This window comes from Artemia franciscana, chromosome 18, assembly GCF_032884065.1.
Source record: "Artemia franciscana chromosome 18, ASM3288406v1, whole genome shotgun sequence".
NCBI classification, from domain to species: Eukaryota; Metazoa; Arthropoda; class Branchiopoda; order Anostraca; family Artemiidae; genus Artemia; species Artemia franciscana.
In genome coordinates, this window is record NC_088880.1 from 7,191,390 (window position 1) to 7,205,071 (window position 13,682).

At 36.3% G+C, this 13,682-nt stretch overlaps 1 protein-coding gene across 3 annotated transcripts in view; it reads right to left on the minus strand.

Moving 5' to 3' along the window:
• Positions 1–10,462, minus strand: part of LOC136038553 (1-acyl-sn-glycerol-3-phosphate acyltransferase epsilon-like) — a 64,716-nt gene extending 54,254 nt beyond the window's left edge. The window contains exon 1 of one of the 3 annotated variants that reach the window (XM_065721725.1): positions 10,331–10,462. The gene's annotated coding sequence lies outside the window, so the exon portion shown is untranslated. Of the gene's footprint in view, positions 1–10,326 lie in introns of all 3 variants that reach the window. The other 2 variants (XM_065721723.1, XM_065721724.1) reach the window with 2 other exon arrangements.
• Positions 10,463–13,682: the final 3,220 nt, after the last annotated feature.

Sequence of the window (13,682 nt, forward strand, 5' to 3'; positions counted from 1 at the left end):
CCAATATATTCTCTATTCAATTATCTTTTCAATGTAATAGTTGCTACTATCAAAATTAAACCTAGGCTAGCCCCCTGCCCTAATGGGATCAGTTATACAAACTGAGGCTATGCAAAAGCCATCCTAGTCAAGTGGATGGAACACTGGACTTGCAATCCTATGTCCTTTAGGATGTAGGCTTAGGTCCTGGTATCACTATCCTGGGGTTGTTGGTGTGCCTCTGCAAGCTCAGCCACCTGGAGGGTGGTGCAATGGGTCTTTGAGGCCTAAGCTTTGATCCAGTTGGATTGGTGTTGCTACAAATTGCAAATTAGGCTACACAAATGACTTTGTGAGCTTGCCATTTTTGTTGTTGCTATTCACTTCAATAGTTGGCTCTTCTCATAAAGCAAACTTAAAAAAAAAACACGGAAAACTTCTATATATAGTGTCTAGTGGTGAGTTTAGTAAATCATCATTTCCTCAATTAATTTGAAAGCTAGAAGACAAGCATACAATTTGATGTATCCTTTAATCTTGTTTCCAAGCATACTAGTAGTTACTCTTACTAATTCCATTCTGTTACTTATTGTTTATGCAACAGAATTAGATAAAACATAACAATCAATTCAGAATCTAGTATGAGGTTGGTATTACACAGTATGTATTCAACATGCATTGATTTACTACATTCAGAATTGATAAATCTATTAATATATGCATTTTTCTTTAAGGGGAGAAATTCAATAAATAATAAATTTGGAAATAAACAAAAAGGTAGATCAACTCAAGAATCCTTTCAAAATATAATGATCATTTTTATCACAATTTCAGTCTTACCCCCGTCCTAATGAGATCTGATATAGGCCTAGGCTACATGCAGGAGTTTAGTGTTTTTCCATTTCTCTAAAGCTACTTCATTAAGTATCATTAACCAGGAGTTAAAAAGAAATAATCAGAAAAATAATGTAAAGCCAGAAAATTTTATGGCCTATATGGCCTAGGGCAATAGAGGCAGGGGATGGGTACAATTGTGACTGAAAAGATTATTACATTCAGAAAGGGGATTCAAGTAATTTTACTAACTTGGCTTATTTTCAAGGTTTTTTATTAAGTTTTCTCACTTGTAGGCGTTGTTGAATTCGACTTCATTTCCTGTCAATTTTGTTAAACAAATGCAATTCAACTCATTTGCACTATCAAAACACACTCAGAAACAATGGAATTGGAAGATTAATATACTGTTAAGTTTATCAGATTTGTACGTAATAAATCTATGTACATGGAACTGATTACAGCAAACTATCAACTTAGCTTAGGATCAAACAGTTTTTGGTAATGAAGGTACTTACCAAAGTACTTACCAAAACTGGTTACTTACCAGTTTTGGTAAGTAAGGAGCAACGTGGCTCTATAGTAACCAAAACTCTAAAAAAAACAGAATTTTTATAACAATAGTTACATCAAAAGAATCGCATTTTAATGCTGATTTTAAATATATAAGTTTCATCATGTTTAGACTTACCTGTCAAAAGTAAAGAGCCCGAGAAAATTTGGCTCATTTTAGAAAATAGGGGGAAACACCCCTTAAAAGTCATAGAATCTCAAAGAAAATAACACCATCAGATTTAGCGTATCAGAGAACACAACAGTAGAAGTTTTAAGCTTCCCATGTACAAAAATGTGGAATTTTGTATGCCACAAAACAGATCACGGATACATGTTTATTTGTTTGTTTTTTTTCCCAGGGGTCATTGTACCGACCCAGTAGTCATAGAATGTAGCGAGAGGGCTCATTCTAACGAAAATTAAAAGTTCTAGTGCCCTTTTTAAGTGACCAAAAAAATGGAGGGCACCTAGACCCCATCCCACGCTCATTTTTTCCCAAAGTCACTGGATCAAAATTCTGAAATAGCCATTTTATTCAATATAGTCGAAAAACCTAATAACTATGTCTTTGAGGACAAAGTGCTCCCCACAGTCCCCATGGGAGGGGCTACAAGTTACAAACTTTGACCAGTGTTTATATTTTGTAATGGTTATTGGGAAGTGTACAGACGCTTTCAGGGGGATTTTTTTGGTTGGAGGGGTTGAGAGGAGGGGTTCATGCGAGGGAAAGTTTCCATGGAGAAATTTGTCATGGCGGAAGAAGATTTATATGCTTTTTTTTAATATAAAAAAGAATATGAAAAAGTTTTTTTCAACTGGAAGTAAGGAGCAGCACAAAAGCTTAAAACAAACAAAAATTATTCGCATTTGAGAGGTTCACCTCCTCCTATTACCTTGCTCTTTATGCTAAAGTAATTTTATTAATTTCAACTATTTATTCTATGGCCTTTGTTATTCAGGGGTCATTCTTAAGGAATTGGGACAAAATTTAAGCTTTAGTGTAAAGAGCGAGGTATCAACGAGGGGGCGAACCCCCTCGTATATGTAATAAAAACAAACGAATATAGAGGTTTGTTATGTAAGTTAATTCGAAAGTTATGTATATTTTTACTAATAAAAACTTTTGTAAAAAATTGAAAGTTCTATTTGCCTTTTTAAATAACCAAAACATTGAAGGGTGATTAGGCCTTCTCACTTGCTCCTTTTCTTCTTAAAATCGTCCAATCAAAACTATGAGAAAGCCATTTAGCAAAAAAAAAAAAAAAAAATGCAAATTTCATTTAAATTATTCATGTGCAAAGAGCCAAAATCAAAACATGCATTAACTCAAAAACACTCAGAAATTAAATAAAAAAAAGTTTTTTTTAACTGAAAGTAAGGAGCAACATTGAAACTTAAAACGAGCAGAAATTACTCTGTATATGATAGGGGCTGTTCCCTCATCAACACCCTGCTCTTTACGCTGAAGTTTTTTACTTTTTAAAAAGTAGAGTTGAAAGAAAGAGTCAAACTTTAGCGTAAAGAGCGGAGTGTTAAGGGGGGAACAGCTTCTTTCATATACGGAATAATTATTGTTTCCTTCGTTTTAGTTTTTTCAGTAAAGAGGACTTTTAACTTTTTTTTAATCTTTTATAACACTTAGTTTTACTCTGTATATGTAAGGGCATTTTCCTCCTCAACGCCCCGCTCTTTACGCTAAAGTTTGACTCTTTCTCTTAACTCTACTTTTTGAAACAGTAAAAAACTTTAGAGTAAAGAGCGGAATGTTGAAAACATTTATCTTTTTTTAGTGAGGAGAAACCCGGCTCAATAGTAACTAAAACTCTAAAAAATGTAATTTTCGATACCAATAGTTACATCAAAAGAATCGCATTTAAATGCTGATATTAAATATATAAGTTTCATCAAGTTTAGTTTTACCCATCAAAAGTTACAAGCCTCAGAAAATTTTGCCTTATTTTAGAAAATAGGGGGGAACCGCTTAAAAGTGATAGAATCATAACAGAAATCACACCATCAGATTCGGCGTATCAGAGAACCCTACTGTAGAAGTTTCAAGCTCCTATCTACAAAACTGTGGAATTTTATATTTTTTGCCACAAGTCAGATCATGGATGCATGTTTATTTGTTGTTTTTTTTTCATATGTCATTGTATCAAACCAGTGGTCCTAGAATGTCGTGAGATGGCTCATTCTGACGGAAATTAAAAGTTCTCGTGCCGTTTTTAAGTGACCAAAAAATTGGAGGGCACCTAGGCCCCCTCCCACGCTCATTTTTTCCAAATGTTACTGGATCAAAATTCTGAGATAGGCATTTTATTCAGCCTAGTCGGAAAACATAATAACTATGTCTTTGCGGAGGACTTACTCCCCCACAGTACTGAGTACTTGGTACAAGTACCAAGTACTCAGAGAAACTTTTACTTAAGTACAAGTATTAAATACTTCTTTAAAAATCTACTTAAGCAATAAGTACTTTTGAAAAAGTACTTCAGTACTTCAGTACTTAAGTATTTCGATTTTGATTGAATTTTACTTCAATTAAGATATAAAAAAAATTACAAAGAACATTCATTACAGCTTCATCATAACTTTTAATTTCTTTCATGCTTCTTTCAACAGTAGAAGCTTTTCATACATACCAATTCCGAGCATGTTTCTTTTTGGAATAACAATTCCATCACCTACTGAAAAAAGTCGTAGCGCAGGTGCAGACGAAGGAATGATACAGACGACGAAAGTACTTCCGAAATCTACAACCTTTTTCGCTTTGTCTACCAAGAGTTCAACTGCTATATCCTTCTGGTTATCAGGAAACCACTTCAATTTGAAGAAAGGATGACTTGCTGTGGCAATAACATAGTCTCTTGCATGACAGACCCAAAAGCAGAGCATGTGCCAAAGGCTGGCTGACTTTCACCAAATCTTTCAGCTTTTTGAGCTTCCTTTCAAATGATTTGATTTTATGATAGATAGCACCGAAGTAGCATTTTTCCTCCCCCTGAAGAATGTCCAATGCCACTGCTACTGGCTTCATAATTTTCATGTATTCTTCAAGAATTTCAACATCACGAAAAGTTAGCCTTGGTTTTTGCAAAGCATCACATACGATAGCAAGCTTTCCAATTTTGTGACAATCCATCAAATGTTTGACACTTTCATACTTTGAGTGCCACCTGGTTACCACATGTCTTATAAGCTGTTAGTCATATACCTCTTTCACAGCATTAGCAGCTTTTGAACTCTTATTTATGGCATCCCAGAGAGCAATACACTTCAAAAAAGCGGCGTAGTACTGCCTCTTACATGGAATATCACAGAGGGCTTTATCAGCATTGGTGGATGCAAGCAGGTTAAGTGTGTGGCTGAAACACCTGAAGTGTGGAGGAAGTTGGAAATACTAGGGGTCGTCAAGAGAATTGAGCGTCTCTCCAACATTTTTAAAAGAGAAGGAGCCATACTGGCCTGCTTCATCTTCATTTTCTTCATTACTGTCTTGAACATATTCATCAAAAACCATTGGATATTCCCTGAATGCCTTACTAAAGTTAGAGGCGTTATTGGTCAAAACCCCTCATTCATTTTTATCAACTGCAATTATGGACCTGGCAAATACGCCGTTCAGTTGTTCAGCAATTCTGTCATAAGTGAATGAGCCCTTGAACCAGCAACAAGCAAGGACATAAGGTTTTCATTTCAATCGTCATCGAGCAAGTGTGCAGTCATTCCCATGTAGCTTCTGTTGTTGGCAGACCAAATGTGTGTTATCAGTGACATGCAGTTGGTGAGTTCAAAATCACAAACCATATCTTTCTGTGCTTCAAAAACTTAGTTTCAATTTGCACAGCTAAAGCTTTTCTTCCTGGAACCTTTGCATACAGTGCAAGACCTATTATCAAATTTTTGAACAATGGCTTCTCAACAGCATACAAGGGTCACATCTCATTCACAGTGTTGTCCAGTGCCAAAGAATTCACTTTTGACTGTGTCAGTTTCAATGGTCTTAGAGCGAAAAAATCTCCCTTAACTTTTTTAGAAGGTGAGCTATAATAAGGGCCATTATTATCTTCAAATTCAGACGACCCTGAAAGTGAGCCTACAAGTTCACTAGCCTCTTTGCTAGTTGATATCCTTTTGTTCTTACTGCTTGTCACGTTTGTCACACAAAAAATGTCCGTTCAATATATATGGTAGTTCTGCCATGATAGCATCCTTTTTTGAAATTTCATGCTGGGCCAGGATCTGCTGTTCTCAAAGACTAAAATCCATTCATCTGCTAATATACAGGCAGTTCAATTCGTCGCATCGCCCTGCGTCATGCTGGTATAATTTTTCTCATCAAGAAAGTACTTGAGTACTTAAGTACCCTTAAGTAATTCAATTTTTAACTTAAATATAAGTATTAAGTACTTTAGAAATTTTTTACTTAAGTAGAGTACAAGTACTCAGATTTTTTACTTAAGTAATTACTTAAGTACTTTTACTTAAGTATTTCCCAACAGTGGTTGGGGAAAGGGGTTGAGGGGAGAGGGTTATGTGGGGGAGCTTTCCATGCAGGAATTTGTCATGGGGGAAGAGAATTTCCATGAAGGGGGTGCAGGATTTTCTAGCATTTAAAAAAAATAAACATAAAAAAGTCTTTTTCAAATGAAAGTAAGCCACAGCATTAAAACTTAAAACAAACAGAAATTATTACATGTATAAGGGGTTTATTTCCTCCTAATACCTTACTCTTTATGCTAAAGTATTTTTAGTAATTCAAACTATTTATTCTATGGCCTTTTTGATTCAGGGGTCATTCTTAAGGAATTGGGACAAATTTAAGCTTTACTGTAAAGAGCAAGGTGTTGACGAGGGGGCAAACCCCCTTATACACATAGTAAAAACATATAAATATGGAAGTTCGTTACATATGTTAATTTGTAAGCTATGTATATTTTAACTAATAAAAACGTTTGTAAAAAATTAAAAGTTCTAGTTGCCTTTTCAACTAACCAAAAAATTGGAGGGTAACTAGGCCTCCTCCCCTGCTCCTTTTTTTCTCAAAATCGTCTGATCAAAAGTATGAGAAAGCCATTAGCCAAAAAATAAATTAATATGCAAATTTCGTTTCAATTATTCATGTGCCAAGAGCCAAATTTAAAACATGCATTAATTCAAAAACATTCACAACTTTATAAAAAAACTAGTTTTTTAAACTGAATGCAAGGAGCAACATTAAAACTTAAACAAACAGAAATTACTCCATATATGAAAGGGGCTGTTCCCTCCTTAACGACCTGCTCTTTATGCTAATGTTTTTTACTGTTTTAAAAAGTAGAGTTGAGAGTAAGAGTCAAACTTTAGCGTAAAGAGCGGGGCATTGAGGAGGGAGCAGCCCCTTTCATATATGGAGTAATTTGTTTGTTTTAAGTTTTAATGTCACTCCTTACTTTCAGTTAAAAAAACTAGTTTTTTTTTATTTGATTTTGAACCAAAAGATATGTTTTTATTTTAGTTATACTAACCAAATCATAAAAAAAACAATGTGTTAATATTTGAGTTCATTTAAGTGCTCAAATTAAAATTTGGAAGGGTAGAAATCAGTACATTTGTAAAGACCATTAAAAGGCAAATTGTGGTTTGCTCTTCTCATAATTACGAAATTAAGTAAGAAAAGAGAATTTTGACCTTAAATCCCTCTTAGTCTCCAGAGGCAACTAGAGTATTGACAAGGAGTCTCCAGTGTTTGCAATATTATGCTGCCACTAGCACATATTCCCACTTGGGTTGCAAAAACAAAACAGATAATTTACACTAATTTATATCCAGTCCCATTAGGGAGAGGGCTGGGATAGAATTCATCAGGAATTATTATGCTTGGAAATAGCATTGCATGGAAACTACAATGGTCTAATTCTATTTCCTACACCTATTTATATGACCCTACCTTTACATTCTACCATTCCTGGGTAGAATTCTGAATGAGGTGCTTTTGGAGTGTAGTTGTTAACCCAGAGCCTCAATGATCCCTGGGAAGTATCTATATCTACTGCTTCCCTCTCCAAAGGCCCTGATCTATAACATCCTTTTACAATATTAGGGCAAAAGTAAAACCTTGCAATACAGGCATAGGCTATTGCTCAAATGAAAGATAAGGACAGTGTTCTAAACCTTATGCCTTTGATTAATTCTAATTTACAAGGTTTTAAAGACTTAAAAAATATATTTCTCAAAGATAGGGGCCTTGATACAGCTTAAATACCATTGCTACTACCAACTAACTGCAGGACCAAGCCACCTGAGGCCAGCAGAGCTACATAAACTCCTCCTTTATCTAATTTACTTAAAGCCTCCCTCTTTACACCCTACCAAAAATTTTGAAGTTCCCTTAAATCCTTCCTAACAACCTCTCTCTACTCACAAGCATAATATGGCTAAGAATCTTCCCAAAATACTAGGAACTGCATTTCCATAAGTCAGAGCCAATGAAAAAGAGACTTAAAGCCCAAAATTAAAGTGAAACTTTTATTTTCAAAATTCAGATATGTCATCCATGCAGTCTTCAAGCCTTAGAAATAAGGAAATTGCAGACATAGTAGCTTAGCAACATCTTCTCAGGGTATATTTTAAAGCTATGGATCAATTCCTGAAAGTTTCATTTACCTAACTAATGCACTACAAAAATAATGTGAAGACAAGATTTGGTATCAGAGATTAGTTAGGGCTGCTGATAAGGAAAAACTATAAAATTCTGAAAATAACTTTGAAAAAATCTTAAAATACTTACTTATATCATTCCTAAAGGTGCTTTGCTTTACTTAATCTCAAATCTTTCCCTAGCATGGGCTCCCACAAGAGGGGGGGGGCAAGGAGGGTCAGGGCCTCCTGTAAACCTGGGACTGAAAATTAATTATGAGGAAACCAAAGGAAAGAGAGAGCAGAAGAGAAAATCATGGAAGCCTAACAGTAAATTATTAAGAACTTTATGGGTGCCCAAAGTCAGTTCTAATTTGTGACTGAATATCACCTTTCCAGTTTTATGCAGAAACAAATATTTTTGATTGGAATAAATATAGACTAATCAAATTGTTCATGGTAATAAATAGTAAGTAAACAGTGATTCTTATTAATATTGAAAGCACAAGAACCTAAATTTTGATCTAACTAAATCAAAGACCATTCTAACATAGCCCAAAGTCACTAAAGTAGAAGGTAAAATTCTAGTTGATTGACTTTTGGCTATCTTGGAAAGGAGTTAGGTTAGGAAAAATGAAACTTTCAGGGATGAGTCTAAAGGCTAAAGTATGTCCTGGGAAGGTATTTTGAAATACCCACCTCCACTCCTTCTCCTTCTAGAGCAGGGGTCTCCAAACTTTTCAATGTAAGGGCCATATTATATATTTCCCATATTCATGCAGGCCGAAAGGATAAAAAATGAGAGAAAAAACCAAACAAATCAGTGCCAGTAGCCGCTGAGCTCCATTCCACTTGGCTCTGCTCGTAGTGCAAAAGCACCCTAACCACACACCACACAGCCAATGACAACACTGCTCAAAACACATCATTAATGATCAAACCCTCTCAACACCTCAGTTCACTCACCCCCACACTCTATCTCACATAACTGCACATAATACAACAAAGCCCCACTTGCCCTTTATCCCTACAATATACAGTTACACACAACTGATTGGTTGTAATGCACAACACATACCTACCAGTACTAGTATCTGTGATTCACACAATCAAGAGAGGGAAACTGACTCAGGCTGAGCCACCTGAGTGCCATCAGTCAACAGCCCCAGCTTTGAATAATCCTGCAATGCCAGTTGTACAATAATTTTTTTTTTTTTCAAGGCCAACACACAGGGATTTGTTTGGTGGGCCAGATGAAATTATGTGGCGGGCCAGATGTGGCCCACAGGCCATAGTTTGGAGACCCCTGCTCTAGAGGGCCCTGACCTTTGATGATCTTTAAAAATATGTGTGTTATAAAAGTGAAACCTTGCAGAATAGATCTTCTGCTTGAATGAAGTACAACAAAATTGTTTTCAGCTTCACAACTTTGTTCAATCCCAATTTACAAGGTTTTAAAAATGTGCAAATACATTTCCTAAATCTTGAAAAAAAAAATATTGATATGGCTCAGAATTCTACTCAAATAACAGGAATTACATTTTCATAACTAAAGGCAGAGAAAATGCAACTGGTAACTGAAAATTAAGGTAAAATGTTGTTTTCTGAAAATATTAATAGGTATAGACCTGTCATGTAGGCAAATTTCAGGGCCCTCTAGAGGGAGAAGGAGTGGTGGGTAGGCTATTTTAAAATATCTTCCCAGGACATACTTTAGCCTGTAGACCTATCTCTGAAAGTTTCATTTTCCTAACCTACACCCTTTCTGAGATAGCAAGAAGTCAATTAACTAGAATTTTACCAGTGCAAATACATTTCTTAAATTTTGAAAAAAACATTGATATGGCTCAAAATTCTACTCAAATAACAGGAATTGCATTTTCAGAACAAAGGGCAGAGAAAAAGCAACTGGTAACTGAAAATTAAGGTAAAATGTTGTTTTGTCAAAATTTCAATAGGTATAGCCCTGTCATGTAGGCAAATTTCAGGGCCCCCTAGAGCAAGAAGGAGTAGAGGTGGGTACTCCACAATACCTTCCTGGGATATACTTTACCCTTTAGACCCATCCCTGACAGTTTCATTTTCCTAACCTAATCCCTTTCTGAGATATCCAAAAGTCAATCAACTAGAATTTTGCCCAAGATTCTGCTTCTCTTCTTGTTTTGACCCTTAAAAGCAGTTGCCAGGTTTTGAGCTAAGCTGTAGCCTAAACCAAACTTGAATTTTCTAGACAGAATTATGCTAGGCCTAGGGTCAAATTCTACACGATCTTTCAAACATAGACTAGCAGCTTAAGTATACATTCTATAGGCCTAAAATAGCCTACACTCAATTTCTTACTTGCCGTTTTATGTCCTACTTTCTCCTTTTTCCTTCAAATCCTGATCATGCAAGGTTGTCACAAAATATTTTTTTGAGAGCGGAAATTTCTTAGACAAATCTCTGTAGCGTAAACGGGGTCTGCAATGGGGGTAGGGAAGTGTTTTGTTCTTCAATAAAATGAAAATTAAATCATATTTCAGGACAGAATAGAATAATAAAGATCTTCTAGAGATTTTTCACTGCCTCTTCTACGAAGAGAGGTCATTTTATGAAAAATTCGGCCATGGCCATAAATTTATCACCGGAATAGATATGATGATAAAAAATGTTCATCATTACAACGCACGAGTAGCTTAAGACCAGGGGCGTAATTTGCTACAGCTCAGGGGGGGGGGGGGCAACTATTCCTAGCAGACCTCATTTTAACCCCCTCCCCCCAGATCCAGGTTTGCCCCCCGCTGAAATCTAGTTTCTTCGTAAATTGTGTTAAAACTAAGTTAAACCTGCTTAATTTAAGTATTAACAGAAACAGATCTATTTTCTTTAGTATATTTCTACCTTTATAATACTATAAAGTATCTAAAGTACTTTTATTGTACAATATAGTGCTTTCATGGCCCAAATTGCTAATTTTTCAGTTCTTATCGTTTCTGCTTAATTTGAGAAAATTGACTCCAACTTTGCCTCTTCCCCTTCCAGGGCTTTAACAAGATTATTTCACTGCTAAAGAGGTACCAGAAATATAAGTAATAGCGGCAATCAATGATGGTAAAGATGAGGCAGGCTCAAATAACAAATTCGAAGTATACTGAGGCATTAGCGAACTTGTTTTGGTGGAAAGTGAAAAACGCGGTAACCATAAAGACGAGAATAAAGTCACTAACATACTTAAATTACCTGTAATCGCAGCTTGGAGCGATATAGGGATTTTCCATCCTTGTGATACTCCAGTGATGAAAAAAATTTGTTTGGTGTAGGTTGTGTTTGTTGATCTAGACTCTTGTGGAGCACTCTACAGCTTCCCAGTTGTAAAGGAACTCCTGACACAGCCATTCCTTATTAAGGTGAGATTTGAATGTATCGGTTAAAGTTGCAGAAACTGTTTCCACCGACAGTTGATTCCTAAATGGAATCAACTCTAAATGGGTACCTGGAGAAATCTGGGGAAGGTAAGCAGGAAGGGTGTATGAAAGCACAGGATGGTTGACCCCCAGCACCCCCATTGCATTTCCTGGCTGAAGGGTTATGAAACGGAGATCAGCACCTCCGGTTTGAACCTTAAGGGTCTATTACCGTCCTACTTACTTACTTACTACTACAGTTGATTCCACATATTGATGGCTCTTTGGCTAAAGAAATGACTTCTGTGTCTACTTGTTAAATGCTACATGGGGAGCTTTATTGATTGTCCTTTAGTACTATGTTAGCTCATCTTCCTAGAATGTCAGGATATGTTTGAATTGATTGCTGGTCAGAGGGAGTAGCCGCTTTTCCAACTAGTTTTGACTCATCAGCATAAAGGGTAATAAGACTTGAAAGAAGGGTGGGTAGATCATTGACATAGAAGTTGAAAAGTGTTGGTCCAAGAATAGTGCCCTGGGGCACGCTACTTAATACAATTGTGGGATAAGAGAAATGAGGAGTTTCTTGTGAATCAAAAAATCTGACACTCTGTGATCTTTCAGAGAGGAAGCCCATATTCCACTGTACAACACCTCCATTGACACATGCAGCCTTCAGTTTGATTATGAGGAATTCATGACAAACCTTGTCGAATGCTTTGGAAAGATCAAGAAGAATAATGTCGACAGGAAGACCCTTACCAAGCAGTGTAGTCACTAATTCATATGTTCGGATGAGGTTAGTGTCAACAAATCAAGCAGATCTGAATCCATGTTGCGATGTGGAGAAGATGTTGTTAACCTCAAGATGTTCAATTACAGCTTTGTTAACAAATCTCTCAAACACCTTAACAATTGTACAAGTGAAGCTTATAGGACGGTAATTTTCTGCAAAGTCTCTTCGTCCCTTTTTATAGATCGGGGTTATATAAGATGTTTTCAAATCATGCAGTAGTTCTCCATTTTGAAGAGATACCGGAACAGCATGCACAGGGGGTAACTGAGAGTTTTTCGACACTCCTTAAGAAGACGTGGATGAAAACCGTCTGGTCCCTTTAACTTATTTACATCAAGCTTCCCAAGGCTATTGAAAACCGTTACTTCACTTACTAACAGATAAGGCATGGGAAAAAGCACTTCATACGATGGAGGATCTGGTGAGGAGGTACCTGAGTTTTGGGTGAAGGCAGAAGCGAATTGTGCATTTTGAAGGTCAGCTTTATCTATTGGAGATGAGTGCAGTACACCGTGGTCAACAAGGTCAGGAATAGTTTTATGATTTGGGTTTTTAGCACAGACATGTCTCCAGAATGATTTTGGGTTTAACTTGATGTCAGAAGATAATTTTTCCTCTTAAGCAGATTTTAGTTTTTTGACAGAATCTGTTACACAGTTCTGTGCTGCCTTGTAAATTGACAGGGTTTTCTGGTTCCTCTTCTTCATATACCGTTTCCAAACTCTAGATTTCTGGTTAATCAGCTTCTTCACTTTTTTAGTGAGGAAGGGAAGTGTTTTAAGCTGTTTCTAAAAATAACCCTGGAGTGTTTCTTTTCAAGAGCAAGGAGAGTTTTTTTGAAATTTAAGCAAGACTTATTGGTGTCACCGGTGATAAGTATTGACCAGTTTGCAAATAAAAGTTCCTGCTGTGTTGCCTCATAGTCGGTGAAATTCTGAGGACAAAATTTAAGTTGAGGACGACTATTTAGAGACAACACAGACAGAATAACTAGGTGGTCGCTACTAGCAATTGGTGGTAAATAATCATTACGATGAGGGAATCAGGATCATGTAACATGACGAGGTCTAACAGCGAGGGATTTTGATCAGCTCTATGGCGTGTAGGCTTATCAATAGTCTGATGAAGAAAATTATTTGATAGGCAAGATAAAAAAGATGAGTCTCTACTATTAGAAGAAGAATGTCCAGTTCCTTCAACCCACTCAATTGCAGGAAAACTAAAATCTCCAATGATTATTAACTGAGGTGAGGTAGGAAGGGATATTGAAGATGGCATTCCATCAATAATAGTTTTGAGGGCCAATTCATTATTTTCAAGGGAAGAAGCACTTAGACTTCGATAGACGCACCCAAGACGCAATTTTTTATTAGCAATGGAGATATCAAGCCATACATTTTTAATCAAAGATATATCAAGCATAGAAGGATTTACAACACTAACTTGGATACTGTCTCTTACATATACACCAATTCCTCTTCGACAATTTGGGTGTTCCAAGTTTCTAAATAGATGAT